At 53.0% G+C, this 25,977-nt stretch overlaps 1 protein-coding gene across 1 annotated transcript in view; it reads left to right on the plus strand.

The window, feature by feature from the left end:
• The first annotated feature begins 3,819 nt into the window (after window positions 1-3,819).
• LDLRAD4 (low density lipoprotein receptor class A domain containing 4) overlaps window positions 3,820-25,977 on the plus strand; it is a 436,848-nt gene continuing 414,690 nt past the window's right edge. The window contains exon 1 of the mRNA XM_050767575.1: window positions 3,820-4,070. The gene's annotated coding sequence lies outside the window, so the exon portion shown is untranslated. The remainder of the gene's footprint in view (window positions 4,071-25,977) is intronic.

Raw genomic sequence — 25,977 nt, forward strand, 5'->3', positions numbered from 1 at the left:
TTCACCTCCCACTCTTTGAAACCAATTTCAGTTGATTTCCACCCAATTTTAGTAATTTTTACCTCAATATTGTTTACTCGTCTATCCCAATCCTAAGGTGCCATTCATTCCAAAAAACCCTTTGAGCCCCTTGTGTCAGGCACTGTTCTGTGTACTGGGGTCCGAGTTCTCCACCAACGGAGCAAAACAAAGTCTCCACTCTCCTGAGCTTCAATCTGGGCCCTTGGAATGAGCGAATGGTCAGGATGAAGCCAGTATAGAATTGCACTGCATTTTACAGAGAGCAAACATACGTCTAAGTACCTCGAACTCTTCCACTGCTATGGGGAGAGTGTGTGTGTCTGGTGTGCGAGGGAATAACTGAAGTGGAAAACAAATACAGGCAGGACTGAGTAGAAAACACAGGGACAGGCCAGGTGCGGTGGCTCACGCCTGTAATCCCAGCACTTTGGGAGGCTGAGGCGGGCAGATCACAAGGTCAGGAGATCGAGACCATCCAGGCTAACACAGTCAAAACCCGTCTCTACTAAAAATATAAAAAATTATCCAGGTGTGGTGGCAGGCGCCTGTGGTCCCAGCTACTCGGGAGGCTGAGGCAGGAGAATGGCGTGAACCCGGGAGGCGGAGCTTGCAGTGAGCTGAGGTCGCACCATTGCACTCCAGCCTGGGCGGCAGAGCGAGACACCACCTCAAAAAAAAAAAAAAAAAAAAAAAAAAAACACAGGGACACATATTTTCTAGAAATAGAAATACAGAGCCACAGTTTCTATTTATAAATAAAATAAGAAAGGGCAACGCGAGATTGAGATTCATCACAAACGGTAGAAATTGAGATTACAATTTTAAAATTCAGCCTCAATTTAACGGGGTTAAGTTAGACACAGATAAATTATGTGCCAGTGAAATAGAAGACATTGTTTTGTGGTTTTGGAAAAATCTTTCTTCTTCATTGTCCATGGGATGTTTAGACGGAAAAAGTCATTTCTTTTTCTACCTGAAGAGGGCAAGAGCAGCTTCTCCAACCCCAAAGCACGTGAGTTTTGCATCTGTGGACATTAACTATAAACTAGGTACGTGCTTGTCAGATTAGGATAACCTGTGTGAAGCACTTACCGGCTTATTGCTCATTTAAAAAGTTTACCCAGGCAGCCAGGTTCAAAGTTCCCCTGCTACAAGCTTCTCAATTAGACCAGGATCTGGGCATTCCCAGCTGGAGCGGGCTCAGCGCCGGGCACAGGGCAGATGCCGGCTGGTCTGCTGGCTGAGCTGAAGAACTTCTGCCAGCGCTGCTGTAGGTAGGTGGCAGTATGGCATGCTGGTTCAGCTCCCAGCTTTCTATGCAGCTAGTTAGGGATGTAAAACCATCTCTTTGTGGTCTGAGGACAAATTAGTAAATCCTTCTAGCCTCAACTTCCTCATGTGTAAAATGGAGAAGTAATAGCTCCCAGTTATTGTGAGGACTCAGTCAGACAATCCATGTAAAGCGCTTAGCACAGAGCTCTCCATGAATGGTAGTTATTACATCACATGTGAGCACTGATCAAAGGCTCGCGGCAATTGCCATCACAGCTGAGAGCTGAGGGCTTAAGGGAAGCTGAATTCCGCCAACATTTCACTAACTAAAAAGTCACTGACAAATTAGACAAAACGTAGGTTTCAAAAGATTCATTTCTCTGATCTTATGGAAATATGAGCTGGACAACTTTTTTGGGGGGGTGTGGGGACAGCTGAAAACGTTCACTCCTTTAATCAGCTGCATCTATCGTCAACCCAGCCTGAAACCCCTGCTTAGTGGAGTGCTTTGCTATGTCTGCAGGGGGGTTAATTTTGGCAGAGGCGAACTAATTTTGGTCGACTATAATAAAATTGGGTTAAAATGCCCATATGCTCCGGCTGTAACCAATCCCCCATCAAACATGGTAGGGTTGGCTGGGGGCAATGCGTGTACTTCCGAACAAAATGGCATCGTGTCTGCACTCAGGTGGAGGTCCAGTCTCAAATGGTCTTCACAGATGTAGGTCCTTCCAGGAGAAAGGGTCACAGCGCGAAGATTCCATCTCACCTTCTGGGTAGGAGCCATTTCCTTTAAAAGAGGGCGGGATATTAAGAGGGCGACCAGGTGGGGTCCGGAGGCGCCTCAAGCTCCGCAAGACTCCCCGAGCACTGACCCGTCCCACTAAGTGTCCTGCAGCCCGACTGCGCATCTCTAGGCGGCTGCCCGAGGTCCCGCGCCCGTGGTGCACACGCAGTCCGCGAGGTACTCTGTGCTCCAACGCGCCCTCAGCCTCCCGAGACCGCCCCCGGCCTGCGGGCGGCGAGCCGGCTCCTCCGGGCACCCCTGCCGCGGACTCCGCGCTCGACCTGGAGTTCCCCGTGCGGCCGGCGGTGGGCGCGCGCCACGCGGGCCCGAGCCCTGGGCGGGAGTGCAGCCCGGGGTCCCGCGGCCTCCGCGCCGCGCACCTCCCCCACCGCCCACCCCCGGCCTCCGGGCCCGCCCCCAGCAGGGGTCGGCGTGGCTCGTGCGCCGGGGACCCCCGAGCCCCCGCCCGGCGGCCCGGGCCCCCGCGGCCTGGCCGTGCGCCGGGTCCCCGCGGCGGAGTGGGAAGGAGGAGGAGAGACTGGAGGAGTTGGAGACAGACACAGCCGCGGCGCGCAGTCACGGCTGGAGACAGACGGCGGCGGCGGGAGGCGGGACACTCCCCCCTCCGGCGACTGGAGGCGGGACACCTCCCCGGCGGCCGCGGCGCCGCGTCCCCTCTCTCCCCGCGCTGAGGCTGCGGACCGGGCCCGGCGGGACTAGCAGGCGAGTGCGTTGGCCCTGCCCGCTCCTCGCGCCGCCGCGGCCGGCCGGGGATCCCCTGCAAGCCGCGGAGGAGCCGCCGCCTCCGCCTCCGCCGCCGCCAGACAGGCTGCGGGTGCCTGGGAAAGTGGAAGCCGGGCGGGGAGCGCGGGGGAGGCCCGGGGGTGAGGTCCTCAGCTCTTAAAGAACCCCGGCGCGCCGCGCTCCCCGCCGGCCCGCCGCGCGCCCCCTGCCGCGCCCCGCACCGCGCCCCTCCCCTGGCCGGCAGGGCCGGTGGCCGCGGAGCCGCACTGCGGGCAGTCCCCGCCTCCGCTCCCGGGGGCGGCCCAGGTGAGTGCGGACCCGAGGTGGCCGCCGTGGTCGCGGTTTCTGGCCCCAGTTCACCGCGGCGCTCCGGAGGGAGGGGCGGCCGAGGGGGGCGGGGGACTCGGGGACCGGACGCTTTGGGAACTGGACGTCCGCGAGCCTGCGCCGTCGGCGGGGGCCGGAGGGAGCAGCCGGGCGCCGGGCGCGCGAGGTCTGTGAGGCTGCGTCCGGGTGGGCTTGTCCGTGGGCACGGCGGGGGTCCGGCGCTGGCCCGCGGGCGGGGTTGCGCCAGTGGAGGGACCTCGCCGACCCCCACCCCGTTTTCTGTTTCCCGGTGCCCTGGGGCGCGGGTGTCCCGCGGTTGCAAGATTGAATTCCGCACCGCCCGGAGGCCGGGATGGGCGCGCGGGTGGCAGCCCCAACCGTCTCGGAGCCCCTAGGCCTCGGCGCGCCGCGGCGGGCGGGGACTGGAGGTCAGCGGGAAGCGGGAAGAGCCTGCAGGACCTGGCCGGGGAGTTTGCGGGAAGGAGGGGGGCGGGCCAAGCCCCGCAGCCCCGCAGCCCCTCAGTTCCGCATCCTGCACCGCGCGCTCCCCGCCCCCCGACCCCTCGGGCCGGCTTCACCCGGCGTCCTCCCGGGTCCCCTCGGGTCCCCCCGGGTCCCCCCGGGTCCCCCCGCGCGCGTTGACGTCGGTCGCGGGACCGCCCGGAGCTCCCGGCATTGGCTGGGAAGTCGATTGTCTCGGGCGGCTGCTGTTGCACTCAGGCTGGGTCTCAGAGCCGCGGAGGAAGCAGGCGTGCGTTGAATTTCTTTCTGTCCCTCACCGTGGAATAAACAGGAAGCGACGAGCACCCAGCCCGGCCCGGCGCTTGCCTTTGTGACGGGGTCTGCGCTGCGCAGCCTGCAGGAGGCTTCCTGGGACCCCTGCCCGGTGCGCCGCCCGGTGGGCCTGGGGGCGCGCCCTGTGAGTACGCGGTGGAAGACAGTGGGCTCGGCGTGGGTTAAATCGCTGTCGTGGCGGAGAGGGCATTTGCTTGTTTTTAAACTTTTTTTTTTAATTGGAAAAGGAGGGGTTTTCCCGATGAGGCAGAGGTTTTCAGGACGACAGGGACGCGTGGTGGGTGGGCGGCCCCGGCAGAAGGCGCATCCGAGGGCACCATGTTCTTGGGTCACCTACCTGGAGGGACACCTCGTCGCCAGTCAGGGCAGCGAGAAGCTCTTTAAAGCAAGCGGGGCTCCTTAGCTCTGCCCAGGCGCAGGAATGATTGCTGTGTGCCCCTAGCCACGTGAACTAGCGTGATTTTTATTTTCCCCCCGAAATTTTTTAATTAGCTAGAATTGCATAATTTTGATTTACTTCTTTTCTTTTCCTCTGTCCTGGTCTATTCCCTTCTCTTTTTCTCTTTTCTAATTATTTTGGCATCTTCTCATCCCTGGACCAGCGCTGCTTTCTAAATGTTAATTATCCTTGCAATACATATTTATTGAGGGCCTACTATGTGTTAGGCGTTGTGGGATGTGAGGTAAGAGTAGCTGTACAGAATGTGGGTTCTGAGCGCTTGTATTAGTAAGTTATTTGCAGTAGAGGTGGATAGAGACGGTGAGCAGCACTGACTCTCAAAAATAGGGTCCTGTGGCTGGTATAGGGTTGGTGCCTTCTCGAAGGGCTAGTGCTGGGAAGCTTCCCTTTAAAAACGGCCCTTTCTGCCGGTTTGGCTAGCCAAGAATGGCATTCTCGTCTCTGTATCTGCCCTGGAGCTTCAGGACTGAGTATTGAATGACAGAAGGTTCTGCAAAGTATGCACAGGGAGACTGCCAGTGCATCAAGTCATGTCTGAATTCTGTATATGAGTATTGTCTTTTCGAGTCTTTAACTCGAGTGTATTGTCAGCTGTAACTCTGCCTTTGTGCTCTGCACATTTCTTCTGGAATACAGTCTTTGTGTTCAGTCAAAGATCGTAGTGTCAAATCTGAGTCATTACATAGACAAATGAGGACATCTGAGTATTACCCATGTATATTTATTGAATTACACTTGGTTTCCCATCAACCCTTGAAATGTTATTTGATGGACCTTTCTAAGCAGTGCTTTTGAAAACGGGGGGCTAACTTCCTTATGATCTTTGAAAGCTTAATTCTTCTTAAGAGCTTCATTTTGCTATTGACGTTGAACACACTGTTAGGAATTAGGGCTGGGAATGTAAATGCCAGTAAGGGATTTGCTGTAATGGAATTGTAGCTACCTTCCTCCCTTGTTTTAAAAGACCTCTCTAATTTCTTAACGTTCTGCTGTTACCCTTGGAAGGGCTTGCCACTATTGGCCATGGTCCTGGTTCGTGTAGGTTTGTATTTACATTGGAGAAGACTTCCCGTCATGTTTTTAGGGCTGCCTCTTGAATCCTCTCGTGGGCTTGGATTGCAAGACCACAGCCCTGCAGTGGAACACAGCCAGTGCCAGCTGCTTATTAAGGGATTTTGTGCCAATTTGTTGGCACATTATTTGAGACTCCTCCACCCCACCCCACTCCCACTGGAGTATATACATACATAGACAAATATTTATTTTCCCCCAACTGCTGACAGTGTTCTAAGAATAGTTTTCTTGCCTGGCACGCGGAGAGCAAGGGCCCGTCTGCAGAGGTGTTTACAGTTTGGGACTGTGCTGTAGTCTTGGTTGACTTAGCAGCCTGGCAGATCAGCCTCACAGCTCCTGGGACGCTCTCTGTTTTTCCTCTGGGCTGCTGCAGGGTAACGTCCCTGTCTGATAGGGAAACAAGGTCAGAGGAGAGTCAGTTTTGCTCTTTGTGGATAGTTTCTGGCAGGCGGTCCAGCAGAGACAGACCCCTGAGCTGCTGACCTCTTTGTATGTAGCCGGCATCAAGTCTCCTTGTGGTGGTGTGTGGGAGGCGACTGCTGTACGTCATCACGCAGAACCAAAGCCACCTCAGGGCTCCGGGCAGGATCCTTGCAATTGTAGACTGCTCCGATCTTTCTGGTAGTCCTTGCCATGTTTCTTCTCATCTTTCTTTGGAATCTGGGCTTATGCAATCTCTGTGATGTGTCCTTCTTTCTCTGTAAGAGTTAATAGAGAAGGGAAAATAAGTTATCACTCAAGAAGTGATAAAACAGTGTAGAAGAAGAGCATACCATTTAAACCTGGAAACATTTTTGGAAATATTTAATGGAATGTGTAGGGGCACATGGATATTAAATGTGAATAGCGGCAAAATTGCTGTGTAGTCCAAAATTATTCTTTCCTTTCTTCCTTCCTCTCTGTCTCCTTCTGTATCTCCCTCTGTGTCTTCCTTTTTTTAGGTCTCAGAAAAAATCTCCTGGAAGCCATTATATTCTGATGTCAAAGGGACGTTCTGCCTACGTGAACTGTGTTAGTCTGGAATTACATCTTGACCTATATTATGGGTGTGCATGGGAGGTGAATCTTAAGTTTCAAAATAGAAATGCAAAGGTTCTGCCTACTATTTGAAAATTTAGGCCACAAGACCTGCCACTTTTTAGGGAGATTTTTTTTGGGGGCATTGTTTGCTTCGTTGTTAGGCAAGGAAAGGACTGAAGCTAATACCTGTACTATTAATTACTCTGAAAATATTGGCTTTGAATTTCCAGGTAATGTCGTTTTTTTTCCATCACAGGAGGAATTGAAATTGATGTCTGTGTTGTCACATATCCGTGTGATTTAAGAATGGATTGCTTTTCTTTGAGTTCCCACTAAAAATGGTACTTTGGCCTTTTAAGTTGTTTTTGTGAAGACTTTTCTTTCCACCGAGCTTGTTTTCCAGATAGGTCTTGGAGATTACAAAGAACATAGATATAATTTCTCCCTTGATTGGCAGCTGCGAGCTTTCCCGGACAAAAATAATGCCGCACTGTGCCAAATGGTTGACTTTTCTAGAATAAAAACTCTAAAGGGTATGCAAAAAGTCCTCTGGTTAATATATTGGCATTCCCAGAACCCACTAACACTCCGGCAGCCTGCCAGACTCCACTTAACGAGGACACAGAGTGTCTGGCTCAATCCCCATGAGCAGACGGGGGTGGGGTCTGCATGTCCACACCCTTTATTAATTTTTAATGACTGTACTTTTGTTTTGCAGATTTTCCTCTGTACCCCTTTCTCAGCCGTCTCCTACAACGTCACTCCCCCCATCCATTTATTTACTCATTTACTTGGCATCGGAAAAATGTCGAGCGGTTCAGTGTTAAGAGTCCTGCTGAGGGATCATTTCTGTTTGCATGGGTTCTTTTGTTGTTGCCTTTTTTTCTTTTTCTTCCTTTTTTTTTTTTTTGGAAGAGGAAGAGAGAAAAGGAACAGAAAAGATGACAACTTTTTTTTTTTTTTTAAAGGATGCTTTATTGTCTGCTGGAAAAAGAGAAGCATTTACGAAACTTTAAGTTTGTCAGACAGTTTATGTGACAGTGCAAGTTGGTGCTTGCCAAGCTCCAGACAGATTGTTAATGTTACATGACAGGGATAAATAAATTACCGCTGTCTGCAACACGCTTGCACTGCAAACGCACTCTGCAGCCGGCGGCCGGCTGGGCGCCGCTCATGGGCCTGGTGTGCAGGCAGCTGCGCGGAGGGCCTCTGCCTGCCGCCTAGAATGCTGTGCCTCGGTTCGGAAATGAGAAGGATGTGCCTTGCTTTTATTTTTGGCTCTACTGCAGGGCAGTAGAATCCGAGGAGCAACTCTGTGTCCTTTATTTTGCTAGGCTGCTCCGCCTTCTCCCCTTCGCTGGCCCCACCTCTGGTCCACACTCCCGTTCTTCCTCCGAGCAGGGAAAGCAGGCACCTAGCTTCTTCCCTGGAGACCTCAACTTTGTGCTTGGCTGCCCAGGGCCTAAAGTATCTCAAAGCCAAGTTTCAGGCTGTTTACAGTTGTGTTATTTCTGCAGGTGCAGACACTGAGAACAAATTGTCTGCGATAGATAAGCCTGTACTGGCCTGGGAGGGCCTGGGTGGCACTCCTTGGGCATAATGTACTTTCATCTGGGCAGTGTGGAAGCTCAGCTGGCAGAGTGACAGGTGTAATGAACTTAATGGTCTTGCCCTAGTTGTTTGCGGACACACAGCTCATGTTACAAAGCCGCCTCATACCGGGGTCCCCTGCCAAATGATTTGCTCTTCTCTTTGTGGATGGGACTTGGGGACTGGACGACTGAGTGGTGTTAAGGTAGGGAAGGGGGTGGGTGTGAGTGGCGTGTGTGTGCCCTCATCTGCTCTGAGGACCTAGACAATCTCCTGAAGGTAGGCCTTGAGAGAAAGAGATCCTTCCCACTCCCACTGGCTGGCCATCCTCCAACCAGGTGTCAGGAGGGCACTTTGTGCAGATGTGCTTCGACTTCCTGCCTCTGGGGTTTGCAAAGGGCAGGCTTTCTGCCACGTCGTGTGGTTTCCTGGTGTGCTGCCCGCCTGGCTGCTGGGATTCTCCAGAAGAGGGCTGGGCCGGCAGTGCACAGCCAGGCATTGTTCTCAGAGTCCGTGGCCCCAGGGACCAGCAACCTGTGCACAGAGCTGCACGGGAATTTCCGCTGGAAAGTCTCTGCTTCCGAAGGCAGTCGCCGGAGAGGCTGTAGGAGGCCAGGCTGCTCTCCAAAGGGCTCCCTGACCTCTAACCAGGGCACGTGGGCAGATAATAACAGCAGCTCCAAGTGCTCCTGCGCCTGTCCTGTGTGCCAGGCTCTGTTCTGAGGGCTGCCATACACTGACTCACTAATCTAATCCTCACAGCGGCCTGTGACGTGGGTCCTCCTGCCATCCCCATGTTACAGAGACGTCAAGACATTGCCCAGAGTCAACCACCGTGTGAATAAAGGGTGGAGCGGCCTAGGCAGCGTGGCTCCAGGTTCCGGGACCTAAATGAGGTGGGGCCTGGGTCAGTAATTCTTCATCTGGGACCGCTTGCCGGCAGGGTACCATTCTCTTCTTGTCCCCATACAGGTCCCACTGGGACTCTATCCAGCCAGCAAGTTCAGGGTTTCGTCCCTCTTGCCTCTCCGCTGTGGCCCTCCCTCTCCAACTCCCTCTCCTGTTTTAACCCCAGTCTCTGCTCTCTGCCTGTCTTGCCTGTGGCAAGAGCCTCAGTTTTGAGGACTGGACCATGGCAGCTTTGTCTCTGCCCACCTTATCCCTTGAGTTCCTTGAGAGAAAGACAAAGCAACAATCAGTAGGAGTGTTGGTATTGCCAGATATTTCTTCTGCACTGGTCCTTAAAACCGCTTCCGTCAGCCTCCCCGTGGCACCTCTCCATGTAGCCTGGTGGGGTGTGACTGCCCGGTTCCTGGGAGCAGCTAACCGCCTGGGTCTGGGGGTGTGTGCTGGTAATGCCCCCGCCAGCTGTCTCTTCACTTGGGAGGATCCAGTTCGTCCCAGGACAAAGAGCGCTATAGTTTCTTTCTTTTTGTTTTTGTTTTTGGTTTTTTTGAGATGGAATCTCACTCTGTTGCCCAGGCTAGAGTTCAGTAGCACAATCTCGGCTCACTGCAAGCTCTGCCTCCCGGGTTCATGCCATTCTCCTGCCTCAGCCTCCCAGATAGCTGGGATTACACGTGTGTGACACCACGCCTGGCTAATTTTTTTGTATTTTTAGTAGAGACAGGGTTTGACCGTATTAGCCAGGATGGTGTCAATCTCCTGACCTCATGATCTGCCCCCCTCGGCCTCCCAAAGTGCTGGGATTACAAACGTGAGCCACCACATGTGGCCTACAGTTTCTTTAGAAATGAAAAAAAGTTATCCCATCTTTAAGAGTCTCCTTTTTTTTTTTCTTAGATATAGTCTCCCTTTATTACCCAGGCTGGAGTACAGTGGTGCAATCCATCTCAGCTCATTGCAACCTCCGCCTCCCACGTTCAAGCGATTCTTGTGCCTCCTAAATTGAGTAGCTGGGATTACAGGCATGCACCCCTACACCTAGCTATTTTTTGTATTTTAGTAAAGACGGGGTTTCATCATGGTGGCCAGGCTGGTTTCACACTCATTACAAGGGATCTGCTGGCCTCAGCCTCCCAAAGTGCTGGGATTATAGGTGTGAGCCACTGCGCTCGGCCAAGAGTCTCTGTTTTGCTCTATGGGGTGTAGGTAAATGAATCATGTATATTGACTTGTACATCCTGTGAAATGTTGTCCACCTTGGACAAGCTAAATCTTCGAGATTGTGGGTCCTAAAGGGAGGACCCAAGAGATGCACATATCATGAGTCTAGCAGGACAGTCAGGTCTTTGCAGACTGGTCCCCAGTCACAGGCAGGAAGGGGTGTCCCTCACAGCTCTGGAGCCACCCCCAGCCCTGGGATGGATGCTGTCCCCTGTGTAGATACTGCTGAGCGTGCCACATGTCGCAGGGCATTTCTAAGCCTTTGTGGCGTTTGATCTGCAGGCTAGCCTGGCGTGGGGCTGGTTAAGTTACGGTTGAGGAGGTGAAGACCTCTAGAGAGACTGTCCTGGTCCGGGCCCTGTCTGCTCGGTCCGCAGCTCTCAGCAGCAACACATTGTCAGGACCCAAGATGCGAGGCCTGTTTTGGGGTAGCTGCTCCTGGCGGTATCTGTGGGACAAATAACGTCGTCTTTTCCTGATTACGTGTGTCCTGAAGAGAATTAGGAAACAGGGAAAGAAGGAAGAAAATAAAAATCCCTGAAATTATCTATGATCTCACTGCTAGAGATGATTAGTAGGTTAGTAGATTCCAGGTTCATTGATTAATTAGAAAGTAATTTATGTACTTTTTAAGAAGCTTAACATTCTTTAATGAACATTTTTCATGTGATTTAAATATTCTCCAAAATCCCACTTCTGGACTGTATAATATTCTGTTCTATGGTTATATTGTTATTTTTTTAAAACCAGTTTTAGGACATTGAGGCTGTTACCAGTTTTCTCTGTTACAAATATGATTGCATTGAATGTCTTTAAACATTTTTTTTTTTTTTAGAAATGTATTACATAACTTTATAATTTAAAAAAATGGAGATGGAGTCTTGCTCTTTTGTCCAGGCTGGAGTGCAGTGGTGTGGTCTTGGCTCATTGCAACTGCTGTTTCCCAGGTTCACGGCATCCTCTCCCCTCAGCCTCCTAAGTAGCTGGGACTACAGATGCTGCCACGCTTGATTTTTTTTTTTTTTTTTTTTGTAGAGACCGGGTTTCACCGTGTTGCCCAGGCTGGTCTCAAACTCCTGGGCTGAAGCAATCTTCCTGCCTTGGCCTCCCAGGGTGCTGGGATTATAGGCGTCAGCCGCTATGCTTGGCCTGAACTTTTTTTTTTTTTTAATTATTTGGGTAGATTCTTAAAAGGGAAATTAGGGGGTATAAGACTCGTGAGGGTCCTCCAAAAATATTGCCAGATGGGGCTTTCAGAATGGGAGAGGCAACTTACATTCCCACAGACAAGAGGGTGACTGAACCCTTGTCAATGCCGAGTATTATTTAAAAAACCTTTGCAAATTTAGCAGTAAACGATATGATGTTTAAATTTTCTCTCCTATCTTTTTATTTTGAAAATCTGACTTTGTATCATCTGGGTCATCGATGAAAAGAGTTTTGCTGTTTGCTAGAATTTTGTTAAGGCCAAACATCGTAATGTCAGTGGATGATCTCAGTAGGTGGGGTAAGACCTTTGTGCTTTTTAAAATTCGAGTTAAGTAAAATAAAGTAGAATCAAATTCTACTCAGGTAGGTTCAGGGCAATAAACATTCTAATAACATGTCTTTTAAGCAAATTACAGGATAGGATGGGCATAGACTGCTCTTGGTCTTCCCCCAGCCGCCTCATCCTCCCTCTTTAGGGGTAACCTTGAACTCGCAATGGAGAATGAGGGCCAGGAGAGGGTGGAGTCAGCACCTGGCTGTTTGGATAGCCCCACCCTACCTTGTTCAGTCGCTTCTCTTCATTTCAAATGACCCCTATTGGACCTCACGTTCTTTGCTAGTCTTGCCCCTAGGGACGCAGACAGAAAAATCATCACGGGCAGACAGAAAATTCATGATCCTCCATACTCCGTGCTTGTGTCGCCCGTGGAGGACCTGCACTTCCTCTGCAAATGTGCTGATCTGCTTTCCTCCAAGGCATCAGCCCTTCCAGAGCTGCAACGACTGAACAGTGCCTGACCTCCTAAGCTGTTGCTCGTAAAGCTTGAGAGAGATGGAAAATCACTCTAGTAGGTGGTGATGAACTAACTAAAGATAGTCTTTCATTGAGGGGTTGGAAACGGCTGGACTGGAGGGTGCCTACCGTGCTGGAGGGAGCAGCATGGCACCACTTTCTCTAGGCCTGGTCATGATCAGTGTGGTTTTGTTCACAGGCACCTGAGCGTGTCAGGTGGGGAGACCCCCATGTACTATGCAAGGCGCTCACCTGCTCTCTCGTGTGCTGGGGATGCACCTCCCCTGGCGTTGCCTGGTGGACGGTGAGTGGGCCCCACAGGACCTGGTGGGCACGTGTATTAGTCCATTCTCATGCTGCTATGAAGAAATACCCGAGGCTGGGTAATTTGTAAAGGAAAGAGGTTTAATTGACTCACAGTTCCACATGGCTGGGGAGGCCTTGGGAAACTTACAGTCATGGCGGAAGCGGAAGCAAACTTGTCCTGCTTCACTTGGCAGCAGGAGAGAGAAGGGCAGAGCGAAGAAAGGAAAAGCCCCTGATAAAACCATCAGATCTCGCAAGAACTCACTATCGTGAGAACAGCACGGGGGAGCCGCTCTCATGATCTGTTCCCTTCCCATGAGGTCCCTCCCCCAACACGTGGGGATTACAATTTGGATTACAATTCAAGGTGAGATTTGGGTGGGGACACAGAGCCTGAACATAGCACAGTTTTGTGTTCTGTGCCAAAGCTTTCAAGGAGGTGCCTAGGTGTGTGAGCCTGGGCACTGCAGGTGCAGGTGGCAGAAGCTCAGCTGGCGATGCCGTGCCCCATCTCCCTGGGCTGAGACTGCAGACTGGGTCCTTCTCAGCTCCGCCTGGCCTGTCATCAGCACCACACTCTGTCCCAGGTGCACACCTGCCCTCACCTGTGGCAGTGCCAAGACCTTGGAGATGGATTCCAAAAGGCTGGAGATGGGATGAGGCCTGCGGAGTGGAGATGGAGTGTGTCGAGGGCTGCTAATGGGGTGGCAGTCCTCCAGTGGTCTGGCCAGTGGGGTCCCTCAGTGTCTTTGGGGGAGCACGCCTCTGCTGTCGTCCTTGGCGGTTCTCCATTTTCCCTAGCGAGGTGGTGGCTCTGATGTCACTGGGACGGTGCTTGCCATTGATCCAGGGGGCTTTGGGTGCCTGACAGATCCACCTGTGTTCTTGTGTTTGTTACTGGCTGAGGCGTGCAGAGCTGACTGATTTCTGTCTGATTTGACCTTGCTGTCTGGCTTGCTCCTGCAACACAGTCCCTGCTTTCCTGGTGGGGACAGGGGCCTTCTGGACACGATGTGTGCAGGACTCGGGGAAATGTCGGCAGTTGGTTGGCTTGGTTGAACATTTGTTTTTCTGCTACTTTGGCTATTAAGATAAATCTTGAACCCTAGGCCAGGCACAAGGCTGGAGTTTGAGACCAGCCTGGGTAGCATAGTAAGACCCTGTCTCTACAAAAAAAATTTTTTTAAATTGTGCCTCTAAAACACTTAGCTTTCCTCCTATTGGTGTTTGAATATGACATTCAAGATTGTTTACTTCTAAACTAGATGTCCCGGGATTTTGCAGTCTTTCATCTGAAGAGTAATGTAAAAATAATAAATAAATGTTGTCTATGCACAGTTACAAATAGCTATATGTAGTAAGTTTAGTCCAGAAAAATCTTGACGTTTGTTTTCTGATAAAGTTGAACTTTAAATGAAGCAGAGCAGTTGTTATCTGATGGGGCTCTTGGGGCATTACCCTCTCATGTGAATCCTTGTCCTTTGGTTGCTGTAACATTGTTTGTCTGTTGGAGTTTTGTAGCCGGGGCGCATTTGTGTTTGAGGGAATGGCCTCTGTTCTGCCATCTGCGTGGAGGAAGCTGTTCCCCTTGGACCCACCGAGGAGGCAGCGTCCAGGCTGAAGCGCCGGCCTGTGGGTCAGCCGCCACGGGGGGACTGCGTCACCCGCCGTGTGCTTGGGAGAATTCGGGTAAACGCGCTGCGTCCTGGCTTCCTGAGGGCTTGCCATGGCCATGGGCAGTTGCCCAGTCATCCTTCTAGCCGTCCCTCCTGGGCCCCTGTGCTGTTGGGCCCCTCGGAGGCCGTGCAACCTGGGAAAGGTCACTGACTCTAGGTCTCAGTTCGCCCTTCTCTGAAATAGCTGTTTGCCCACCTCGTAGGTTTTTGAGAGGATTAGAGAAGATCATATGTAAGCAGATGAGGTGGGACAGGCCAGCTACCACAGTGAGTCTCAGTAAAAGGCATCTCGTGAGCCACGTGTGTACTCGTGAGACATGTGCCCTGCGCTGGCACAGTCAGAGACCCAGTTCCCACCTTTTGGGGACATAGAAACCAAGGAGAAGATAGAATGTGTGTGGCGGAAGCAATTAGCAAGTACGAGTGGTTTTACAATCACGTCTTGAACTAAGCAGTGTTTCAAGAAAGGCTTTAGATGTGGAGGAGAGTGAGGCCCCCAGGCCCAGAGGTGGTGGCTCTGACGCCTCCTTCGCTCCCTCCCTTCCTTCTCCTTCTACTCTTTCCTCCTCTGTGCATTTTTATGGAGCACTCAGGATCCACGCACCAGGCACTAGATAAAGACATGGCTCTGTCCCCAAACCGGTGGAAGACAGGTGTGCCCACGGTTGCCACACAGGGCTAACGATCGCACCAGGGAGACAGAGGAAGATGTGAGTAGACCTGCTGTCTCCTGACTTCCTGAGGGCTCAGTGTGCTTTGGTCAATCAATGGAGACTTCATGGAGGAGGCCAAATGCTGTCGTCTGAATGTCTGTGTGTCCCCGAAACTCCTCAGTTGAAACATAACTCCACTGTGACAGTATTGAGCGGTGGGGCCTCTAGGAGGGGACTAGGTCACGAGGCTCCTCCCTCATGTGTGGGATTAGTGCCTTTATAACAGAGGCCGGAGGAGCTTCTTCACCCCTGCCCCACGCGAGGACTCACAGAAGGCGCCATCTATGAAGAATGGGCCCTCACCACACACCGGATCTGCCGGCACCTTGATCTTGGACGTCCCAGCCACCAGAACGGGGAGCAGCACATTTCTGCTGTTTCTAAATGACGCCATTGAAGGTATTTCGTTACAGCAGCACGGCTGGACTGAGACGTAGACCTTGGGCTGAGACTTAGTGTAAGAACAGTTTTTTTTTTCCACGTGGACCAACAGGGAAAGAGTGTTCTAGGTCAGTGGGTTGCAGCGAGAAAATACTAGAGCACACATACTTATTTTTACTTTATTGTTTCAAACTTTGTATATTTTGTGTACAATGTACTATTACCATAGCATATGTATATAATTTATAAATAAATGTATATGACCTGTGTGCTTAGACATTTTTGCTTGTAGGAGTATATGCTTCAGAAAATTGGGGGCCCACAGGCGGGCAGTGGGAATATGTGTTAAGACGGGGGAAGGCAGGGCAGGCCATGCATGGCCGCAGGTGGGGGAAGAGGTGGGAGGGTGTCTGCGGGTGTCATGGGTAGATGCTACTGCTTACAATGCCTGAAATTTCAAACTCAGACTCTAAATTACTCTTGTAGCTTTTAGTTGTCATTAACGCAAATCCACGGACCATGTCTTGCTCCTTTGCCGCTGACTCCGCTAGGCTCCTTTTAGTTGTTGTTAACCCAAAATCCACGGACCGTATCTGCTCCTTTGCCGCTGACTGAGGCTCCTTGTTGTTAACCGCTCCAGGACCGTTTCTGTTTGCCGCTGACTCCGCTAGGCTCCTTTTAGTTGTTGTTAACCCAAAATCCACGGACCGTATCTGCTCCTTTGCCGCTGACTCCGCTAGGCTCCTTTTAGTTGTTGTTAACCCAAAATCCACGGACGGTATCTGCTCCTTTGCCGCTGACTCCGCTAGGCTCCTCTTCCTGGTCCGTCCTATCTGAACTCTCTAGGGCGAATCCTGACACAGGTCGGGGAGGGGTTGGATCCACCAGTTGGGTGATCAGAAATGTTGATGGGACTCTGCTTTATTTGTGTGAGAAATCTTCCTTAGGAGGGGAGATTATTTATCGATGTTCGGAGCAGGGGCACCCTTTTAGGGCCCACATGCATTTATAAGAATGGAGACTTGTCATTGGGTGAAGCTCATTCCGGACGTCCAAGTGCTGCGGGGCTGCAGGGGTGAGTGAAGGGTCCTTCCCTGCCTGCGTGGAATGCACGCCACGGGCAGCGTCGTCTTCAAGTTCAGAGGCATGTGGATGTCTGTGGCTGAGGCCAGCGGCAGGTGCTGCGGGAGGAAGTGGGAGGGAGAAGGGCAAGGGGGGTCTGGACAGGTTTTGCTGGAGAAGAAATGGCAGTGGACACATGGCTTGTGTGAAAGGTGGGCACACGCAGAAAGGCCAGAGGCTGGGAGCGCGAGTGAGCCGGGCGCGGGGCACTGCGCTTGGTGAGCGTGTCGGGTGGCCTTTGCCCTCTGGGTCACCGTTCCCCCGGACTGCAGCCCTGCGCGAGGGGGTGTGAGTCTGGTCCTGGTGTGGAGTGTTTCTTCCCGTCTTTGTCGAAAACCAAATCAACCAGCCACGAATGGTAAAGAAAAACAAGCCCGTTAGAACACCTACCTGGATTTCATATCCAGTTGTTTGCAGCGGGGAGCTCTGTCTCGACCACAGTGCTTTAATAGTTGATATTTGTTTACATTTCACAAAATGCTTAAATTTCATACTCCATGCAGTTCACGCCAGGAAGCCAGGTTGATCACTTTCGCATGGGAATAATCTGCCTTCTATTGGCAAAACGTGTAACTATTTAAAGCTTTTCACAGACAACATCTAATTTCATGTTCCTTGGCTTTGAGGAGCAAATAATTAATGACATGTACATAGAAGTATAATTAATGGATTTGTTTCTTCTCTAATGTGGCTATTAGCTGAATGGGGAATTCAGGTCAGAGTTTATGTTATTTTGATGTGTGAAACCTAATTGGAAAGTGATGCCCAGTGGTTGTCCAAGCCACATAGCGGGCTGTTTCCTGAAGGACACTGGTCCCAGGGATGGCAGCTTGGTGGCTGGGCAGGCACCCACCCAGTCGATGTCATTTTGGGAGGTCAGGGGTGTAGCACTAGAAACTGAATTCAAAGATACACATAGTTACATCAAGGGGGCTGAAGGGGCAACCCGGGAAGGCCTCTCCTGGTGGGCCGTGCAGGATGGAGTGTGGCCTGAGTACGGCGCAGGCTGGGCCACCGCAGGGGCCTGCTCTCATCTCCTCCCTCTCAGAGGAGCATCTTCTGGGTGCTCTTGTGGGACTTAGGAGTGTGTCCTAGGTCCTGAGCGGTGCAGAGACTCGGCCTGGTGCCAGCGGTGGGGTGGGTCCACCAGTGTGGCCCCTCTCGTGTCTGTCCCATTCACCTCCCGCCTCTGTCTGCAGCCTGTGCCCCTTTTTGCCTGGCACGGTTTGCACTTCTGTCCTGGTACAAGTTGTGCGGCTGTGAACGCGAGGTGACTTCAGTTCCGTTTCTCCCCTTTCAACAACATCGCCTTCCTTGCCCCCTGGCCTTGTCCGGTGGGCGGCTCCCGCTGCCCCGTGCTGTGGCCCTTGCTCCCGGCTGCCGCTGGGCTCCACAAGCCTCTGTGTCACCTCTTGCTGCCGCATCTTTCCCCAGCTCAGCTAGTCACTGTCGTCTGCGGCTCTGGCTGCCAAGTCCTCTGATCCCCTGCTTGCGTTCCAAGTGGAAGCCGTGTGTGCCGTTCACACTGGCTTCGCAGCTTCCCGCTCTCTCCTCCACAGCCGGGGAAGCGCCGCCTCCAGCCACGCTCCCTGGAAGCTGCGTGTGGGAGAGGCACGTGCCGGCTGGGACGCCTGTCCGAACTCAGCTCTGGACCCGAAGCTGACGGTGGACACAGAAGGCTGCCACGGCTGCTGGCTCTCCCTGGTGTGGTCCTCCTGGTTCCCTGAAGGGAACAGGAGCCAGCGTCCCCATGACCAAGGCTCCAGCTCATTGTTCCAGTGATGAGGTGGCAGGTGAAGCGCTTTCTCATCTCCCCTGGTAGTTATAGTTGTGGGATCAGTGAGGGCTCCAGACGACGGCAGAGGGCCTGCTTGTTACCACACACGGTGTGTGAGGGGCAGAACTTGCCGCCAGTGGCTCCACCTCTGTTGCGGGCGCCTGCCCTGAAGGACATGAGCGGGTGGGGTGCTCTTGCGTCTGCTTAGACACGGGTCACTGGCTGCGAAGAAGGCAAATGCCGTGCCATTCGGATATGTTCTCTGCTGCTGGATGAGGTAGTGCTGCTGCGATGTAGCAAATGCATTGTCTTGCCGACTGTTAAGAAGTGGCATCAGGGGACCCTCTGGCTTGTTCTCGGGTTGGCAGAGGGGCCCACCGCTCAGAGCCCAGTGAGGGGCGGGAGAGCTGTGTTTGGAAGGGGGCCAAGGAAGCCGGCACCTCTTACTGGAAACACTCTCCATCCTGTGACCAGTTTGTCACTGTCTCTGGTGCTGTTCTATGGAGACCTTCTCTAAGCAAAGATTCTTTGAGTGTTTTTCCCCCTCCCTCCTGGGGTGATGCAGCCTGAGAGCAGAACCTGCTGGTAAGGTGTGGCCAGCTTCAGAGGCCAGAGGAACGGGGTCTGGCCCTTAGCTGTCCGTGGAGAGAGGTTTCTGAGCCTAGAACCTTGTACTCACAGCTGGAGAGCTTAGAGGCAGAGTTGTGTCGCAACTATTGAGACTGATTGTGTATTTCCACTGAGGACCTCGGCCCGAACTCCAGACCCCAGGCTTCTACACCTACCTGCCTACCAGGCATCTCTACTCATAGGCACCTCCAAGCCAGCATGTCTAAGACTGAACTCTTACTCCCCCACCTGCTCCTCCCTGGCCCCCAGCTCCCGAGCCCTGTCACTCCCCACAGTCCCATTCCGGTCACCAGCATCCTCGTGTGCCCGGGGATTCAGGCCACACATCTCAGTACCGTTCCGGTCACCAGCATCCTCGTGTGCCCGGGGATTCAGGCCACACATCTCAGTCCCATTCCGGTCACCAGCATCCTCGTGTGCCCGGGGATTCAGGCCACACATCTCAGTCCCGTTCCGGTCACCAGCATCCTCGTGTGCCCGGGGATTCAGGCCACACATCTCAGTCCCGTTCCGGTCACCAGCATCCTCGTGTGCCCGGGGATTCAGGCCACACATCTCAGTCCCGTTCCGGTCACCAGCATCCTCGTGTGCCCGGGGGTTCAGGCCACACATCTCAGTCCCGTTTGGTCACCACATCTCGTTTTTTCCCGTGCCGGTCACCAGCATCCAGTGTTCACACATCTCAGTCCCGTTCCGGTCACCGCATCCTCGTGTGCCCGGGGATTCAGGCCACACATCTCATCCCGTTCGGTCACGAGCATCCTCGTGTGCCCGGGGTTCAGGCCACACATCTCAGTCCCGTTCCGGTCACGAGCATCCTCGTGTGCCCGGGGATTCAGGCCACACATCTCAGTCCCATTCCGGTCACCAGCATCCTCGTGTGCCCGGGGATTCAGGCCACACATCTCAGTCCCATTCCGGTCACCAGCATCCTCGTGTGCCCGGGGATTCAGGCCACACATCTCAGTCCCGTTCCGGTCACCAGCATCCTCGTGTGCCCGGGGATTCAGGCCACACATCTCAGTCTCGTTCCGGTCACGAGCATCCTCGGGTGCCCGGGGATTCAGGCCACACATCTCAGTCCCGTTCCGGTCACCAGCATCCTCGTGTGCCCGGGGGTTCAGGCCACACATCTCAGTCCCGTTCCGGTCACCAGCATCCTCGTGTGCCCGGGGGTTCAGGCCACACATCTCAGTCCCGTTCCGGTCACCAGCATCCTCGTGTGCCCGGGGATTCAGGCCACACATCTCAGTCCCGTTCCGGTCACCAGCATCCTCGTGTGCCCGGGGATTCAGGCCACACATCTCAGTCTCATTCCGGTCACGAGCATCCTTGGGTGCCCGGGGGTTCAGGCCACACATCTCAGTACCGTTCCGGTCACCAGCATCCTCGTGTGCCCGGGGATTCAGGCCACACATCTCAGTCCCGTTCCGGTCACCAGCATCCTTGTGTGCCCGCGGATTCACATCTCAGACGCTTCTTTCATTACCTTTTCCCATAGCCCGGTCCATGTTTGAAACCTGTTTTTTCTGCCTCCAGTGTTCATCCCAATCTGACCGCTTTTCACTGTCGCCACCAGCATCGCTCGTGTGTCCTCTGACCCTGGGTGTCTGCAGGGCCTCTGACCGGGTGCCGTCCTCCCCACCCGCGGTAATCTGGTCTGGATGCAGCAGCGAGTGACCCTTGTGATCTTCAGTCCCTGATGGCGCGCCCCATGCCGCTCGGGCCTCCCTCCTGCTGAGGCTCCTCACCGCGCACCTCCTCGCCCCACAGGCCTCTGTGGTTGCCCTACCCAAAACTCCCTGGGTGTGCACGCTGGTCCCCTGGCTTTGCCTCGGAGGCCTTCCCCGGCCCGTGTGTCTCCTGCACGGGGCCTGGTCATTGTGAGCTCCAGGAGGGCAGACAATCGTCTTGTCCCTGTCCTGGCCCGGCATCGGGCTGCCAGGACTGTTTGTTGAATAAACAGATGGACTTTTGAGCAGACACCCTGGCCAGGGGAGGACAGAGGGCAGGTCCACAGACTCGCAGGCCTGGATGGGGCTCTGGACTCCTCCCTTCTGTCACCTCCTGGGTGGGTGCCGGGTGTGGGTGTGAGGCCATCTCGTCTGGGTGGGTGCTGGGTGTGGGTGCGAGGCCGTCTCGTCTGGGTGGGTGCTGGGTGTGGGTGCGAGGCCGTCTCGTCTGGGTGGGTGCCGGGTGTGGGTGCGAGGCCGTCTCGTCTGGGTGGGTGCCAGTGCCGGGTGTGGGTGCGAGGCCGTCTCGTCTGGGTGGGTGCCAGTGCCGGGTGTGGGTGCGAGGCCGTCTCGTCTGGGTGGGTGCCAGTGCCGGGTGTGGGTGCGAGGCCGTCTCGTCTGGGTGGGTGCCGGGTGTGGGTGCGAGGCCGTCTCGTCTGGGTGGGTGCCAGTGCCGGGTGTGGGTGCGAGGCCGTCTCGTCTGGGTGGGTGCCGGGTGTGGGTGCGAGGCCGTCTCGTCTGGGCCTCCATGGGTCAGGACAGGCCTCGGTGCAAACAAAGTCCTGCAGAAAGGCTGAATTACGAGCAGCAGTGAGAGGGATGCTCCCTTCCTTCCGTGAGCCCCGCCCCGCCCCATGGACTGCTACTCACCTACATTCCCTTCTTGTTTTACTGTTTTCTGCTAAGTAAACTACCTACCAGAAACCAGGGGAAGCGACTGTTTTTCAGACCAACTTTTGCCCTTCCCTTCTCTCCTCCCAAACTTAACTTGCTGGCTACATATATTTTGGATAAATTAGTTATTTATTTGCTTAGAAACCAATTTATCAAGCAGTAAAAAAAATCATCCGATTAGGCCGGGCACGGTGACTTATGCCTGTCATCCCAGCACTTTGGGAGGCCAAGGCAAGTGGATCACTTCTTGAGGTCGGGAGTTCGAGACCAGCCTGACCAACATGGAGAAACCCTGTCTCTACTAAAAATACAAAACCTTAGCTGGGTGTGGTGGCACATGCCTGTAATCCCAGCTGCTTGGGAGGCTGAGGTAGGAGAATCGCTTAAACCCAGGAGGTGGAGGTTGCAGTGAGCCGAGATTGTGCCACTGCACTCCAGCCTGGGCAACAAGAGCAAAACTCCATCTCAAAAAAAAAAAACAAAAACCATCAGATTATTAAAGTTTATTAAATTCCTCATCTGTAGATGCTTTCTCTTTAGACAACATGTCTCTATCATAACTTTGATTCTCCTAAGCAGTTTTCGTCTGTTTTTGGGATCAGGAAGAGTTCAACGTAGAGAAAATTACGGTCTGTGAATCTCTTTTCCAGCTTTTCAAAGAAGACTAAATGTTCGACAGCTACCTGGAAGTCTGACTCACTCTCCAGGCATCTGACTGTGCTTTTATTCTGGTATGAGTTTTGTTGCCTTGGATTTGAAATCCACAAGGATTGTGAAAACCAAGTGTGGAAGAAGGAGAAAAACCTGGGAAAAAAAACCCCCACATTCTAAGTAGTGGTGAGGACTATTGCGATTCGTTCCTACTGACGGCCTTTAGCCTGTGTGATGGACCAGTAGCCACGTTGCGGATGCGATCAGCCGTGGTTGGACGAGTCGATTTTATTTCCTTCCCAGTCTGAGGACACATCTGCCGTCCAGCCCCGGGGAAGTGTCCATCCAGCCCTGGTTGGGTTGCTTTTCTTGCAGGCTGGGCTCTGATCCTTGCCTCCGTTAGGAATCTGTTCGAACCTCCACCCGGAGAACAGACTGGAAGGAAGTACACCAGGACATTAAAAATAGAGGTCTTGGCATATAGTGCTCAGGGTGGTTTAAAAAATTCTGTCTTTTCATCTTTTCCATATTTTCTGCAATGATCATGTGTTCCTGTTTTTATAATGAGAAAATTCCCAGTTAACTAGATTTGCTAAGGGTGTGGAGTAAAAAGTCAGTTTCTGAAAAATGGTGGAAAACAATTTGATGTGTGTCTTTTTAAGCATTTTGGAAGCGCGGTGGAGTTGCTATGGGGATAGCAGGGTTTACTCTCTGCAGAGAGCGGTTCCATCTGGCACCCGTCGCTCCCGAGCTGGGCTGGGCAGTTCTGTGCAGAGCAGAGCTTCTCGTTAGATGTGGAAACAGTGACACAGAGAAGCTCTGTTCCGTCTTCTCCCCCCGGAACCATCATTTCGCTTTGATCTAACAATAAAAAAACCTTTTTTTTTTTTTTGAGTCAGAGTTTTGCTCTTGTTGTCCAGGCTGGAGTGCAGTGGTGCGATCTTGGCTCACCGCGACCTCTGCCTCCCGGGTTCAAGCGATTCTCCTGCCTCAGCCTCCTGAGTAGCTGGGATTACAGGCACGCGCCACCACGCCAGGCTAATTTTCTATTTTTAGCAGAGATGGGATTTTTCCATATTGGTCAGGCTGGTCTCAAACTCCCAACCTCAGGTGATCCACCCTCTTGGTTTCCCAAAGTGCTGGGATTACAGGCGTGAGCCACCACATCTGGCCTAGAAAAAAAACATTTTAAACTCCTTTCTGCACCCTCTGCTTCCTCTGGATGCTGGCGTTGCCTGTGTGGGGCCCGGCCCGTGTTTCTCAGTCTGGAGGGTTTCTGACCTGCTGTTGGAGTGGGGGTGTCTCCTGCACATCGTGTTCCATGTTGAACTTTCAGATCACAGTTGGAATTAATTTTCTTTTGCAGACGTGTTGGCATCTTCCTCTGAGCTTACGTTTTAATTCCCCTTTGCTTTGTCCTTGGACCTGTGGGCTCTCTCGCTCCATAGGCTTGCTTAGAACCAGCGTGGTTCCATCTCGGTTTAGAGATGAGGATTGTAACATTCCATAAGGGGCTGTGCTGGGGGCATAATGTGTGCAGGTAGAGTCCTGTTTCATATTTAATGGGGAATGGAACGCGGTGAACTAAGAAGCAACAGGCGTCTCTGTCTTTGTGATCTTGGGTTGCCCCTGGAGGCCCCACTCTCAGGACGCATGCTGGGCGTGCTGGCTTTGGCTCTGGAGGGCAGCTTGCTTTTGTTCTGAGCTGTGGCCTTTTCCAGTCTGAATCCTGCTGCCTCATCTTGAAAATGGGATCGTGACATCTGCCTGCTTGCAGGGTGACTCTGGCTGTCAGATAAGACGGTGCAGGTTCCCGCTGTGAAATGCAGGGTACTAAGTGCATCACCCACGTCCTGGGCACTGGCAGGGTCCCTGGTGTCCTGCCTGCCTCCTCCTGTGACCTGATCGGATGTGGCTCTCTGAGGCCACCGTAGATGGTCTGTTAGTCCCCAGAGCTTCTGGTTCACATGCTTAGTACTAGGGAAGGTACTGTGGTTCATGGGCTTGTAGGCAGTGACCGCTGACTGGCTGATTTGTTCTTGTGTTGGAGACAGAGGTGACAATTCACTACTGGTCCCAGGGCCAAGTGGAACTGGGGTGATCTGTTCGATGGAAAAAGCAGTTAGTTGGAAAATATTCAGGGAACATGGATTCTTGTTCCTAGCTCTGTCTCCAAGTAGCATTGAGCCCCGAGCAACCAAATTCCCTCAGTGGATACAATTGTGGGACAGCCCTGCACCAGTCACTGTGACCACTCAAGACCTCTGGCCTCAGTTTCCCTGTGGAGACCGACTTCATGGAGGCATTGCGGTCCAGCACTCTGCATGTGTTCCTTCATTTGACCCGTGTAATTCATTTATGAGGCTGGGAAGTGTAGTGATCAGTCCTATTTTACAGATGAGGAAACTGAGGTCTAGGGAATTTATGCACCTTGTTTGAGGTCACATGCTGTTAAGATCTTGTCTCTAAAATGGGAGCTGGGGGAGAGTCTGGTGGCCTCCTGGATGCCCACCCTTGGTGTGTCTGCCCCCTTGCAAAGTCATGGCGCTTGGGCTGATTGTGAAGGAAACGGATGGTGGAGTGAGGCTGTTCCCAGCCATCCTTATGTACAAGCTTGCTCTGAAAATCCACCTAAAACCCCAGGAACTACTGGGAGCTGTAAACTAACAGCAGTTGCCAGAATATCTGCCTTTCCCAAGTCTAGAGGGCATGAAATCACAGAGCTACCTAAGCATGAACCCAGGATTTCGCTTCCTTGTTTTCCAGTATTGGAACTGGAGACGGATTGCTGGATGAATGGATGTGGTTTATTGTGAAACGAGAAGGAGCGCCCTCTTAAAAGCATCCGGAGCTGGTCCCCTTCGTGCATTGCCTCTTGTTGATGATTTTTTGCTCAACTAGAAGGATATTAGAGGTGCCTGTGCCGTGCAATCTTTTACAATTTATAAGCGTCTTGAAGCACTGTCGGATGGACCTGATGCCTCCTTTATTTGGGCTGTCAGTGTTCACACAAAAGGAAGACTTTCTACATCTACTCTGTGCTCTTTCTGTGATAAGCTGGGTTATTTTGGAGAGCAGGTGGGAGAATGTGCACATGTGGGACTCAGCACCCGCAGAACTGAGGGCCGGCGTGGTGCAGGCCAGAGGGTGTGGGCTGCAGAGTCCTGCCAGCCTGGGTTCACATCTCTGAGGTTTGCAGCAAATCTGGGTTACTTTCAGGATCCTGGAGGGACTCATTGCCTGGGGAGGGGCCCACACATAGGCAGCCTCTCCTGGGTGGTGACCACGCCTGTGTTTCTGTGTGGAAATGTGTATTTATAACGTCACATTCCCGGGGAGCTCACTGAGGTGCCTCCTGCTCCTCTTCAACAGCCCCAGCCCCTGCTCCTGCCGAGGTTGTGGTGGGAGCGGGGACGTTGAAATTACAGCTTGTAAGGCCAGGCGGGTGGCTCATGTCTGTAATCCCAGCACTTGGGAGGCCCAGGTGGGCGGATCACCTGAGGTCAGGAGTTCAAGACCAGCCTGGCCAATATGGTGAAACCCTGTCTTTACTAAAAATAACAAAAATTAGCTGGGCGTGGTGGTGCACACCTGTAATCCCAGCTACTCAGGAGGCTGAGGCAGGAGAATTGCTTGAATCCGGGAGGCAGAGGTTTGCGGTGAGCTGAGATTGCACCACTGCAGTCCAGCTTGGGCCACAGAGCAAGACTCTGTCTCAAAAAAAAAAATAAAAAAAAAAAAAAAAATTGCTGCTTGTAACTGCGGGCTTGAGAAAACATGTGTGACCCGCGAGGCCTGCGGTTGGAGGGGCCTGGTGTTAGGGAGACGATACTGGAAATGTTAACGCAGCTAATCCAATGAGATTAGCCTGCTGA

This window comes from Macaca thibetana, chromosome 18, assembly GCF_024542745.1.
Source record: "Macaca thibetana thibetana isolate TM-01 chromosome 18, ASM2454274v1, whole genome shotgun sequence".
Classification (NCBI taxonomy): domain Eukaryota; kingdom Metazoa; phylum Chordata; class Mammalia; order Primates; family Cercopithecidae; genus Macaca; species Macaca thibetana.